An 875-nucleotide genomic window follows, 5' to 3' on the forward strand; every position below is an offset into this window, starting at 1 on the left:
CACACACACACACACACACACACACACACACACACACACACACACATATATATATATATATATATATATATATATGAGTGTGTTTTTTCCTCCATCACTGCTGGACAACAAGTGTTGGTGTATTTACGTCCTCATAACTTAGCGGTTCGGCAAAAGAGCACCGATAGAATAAGTACCAGGCTTTAAGAATAAGAACTAGGATTGATTGATTCCACTAAAAATTCAGAAGGTGGTGCTCCACCATGGCCTCAGTCGAATGACCAAGACAAAGAGAAAATACACACACAGATGTGCGCGTACTTCATGCATGAAAGGGCCAACACGCAGGGGTTGCCAAGTGTGCACGACACACTAAGTGTCCTGCATGCCAGATGTTCAATTCCTGATGTATGGATCCCCAGCTTCGTCCTGATATTTATCCTTACACCTTCCTAACTACACATCTACGTACGTTCCCCACCCGAGGTATACAAAAAGGATTTGTCTTTACGTTCTGAGTTCAAATTCCACCGAGGTCAACTTTGCCTTTCATTCTTTCGGCGTCGATAAATTAAGTACCAGTTGAGTACTGGGGTCGATCTAATCGACTGGACCCTCTCCAAAAATTTCGAGCCTTGTGCCTAGAGTAGAAAAGAAAAGAAAACAGAAAATTATATATTACACGCACATACGTATGTATAATTACATACATATATAATTATATTTATGTGTGTGAACGAATGTATATGTGTACAGGTATGTACACATATACATGTATATACGAATACAAGTATGTATATGCATGTACGTGTTTGTTGTATATACGTTTTTAAGCACACGCATACATAAATACATACACGCACACTTATATATACATGCCCTCATACACACTTATA

General features: G+C 39.0%; 2 long non-coding RNA genes across 3 annotated transcripts in view; one reads left to right on the forward strand and one right to left on the reverse strand.

Annotated features, from left to right (window-relative positions):
• The window catches only part of LOC128248606 (uncharacterized), an 82290-nt gene that overhangs the window by 16610 nt on the left and 64805 nt on the right, over nt 1–875 (forward strand). The gene's annotated exons all lie outside the window — the stretch shown is intronic.
• Nucleotides 1–875, reverse strand: part of LOC128248607 (uncharacterized) — a 34417-nt gene that overhangs the window by 811 nt on the left and 32731 nt on the right. The window contains exon 2 of the long non-coding RNA XR_008264794.1: nt 491–620. This is a non-coding gene — a long non-coding RNA (uncharacterized LOC128248607). The remainder of the gene's footprint in view (nt 1–490; nt 621–875) is intronic.

This window comes from Octopus bimaculoides, chromosome 8 (assembly GCF_001194135.2).
Source record: "Octopus bimaculoides isolate UCB-OBI-ISO-001 chromosome 8, ASM119413v2, whole genome shotgun sequence".
NCBI classification, from domain to species: domain Eukaryota; kingdom Metazoa; phylum Mollusca; class Cephalopoda; order Octopoda; family Octopodidae; genus Octopus; species Octopus bimaculoides.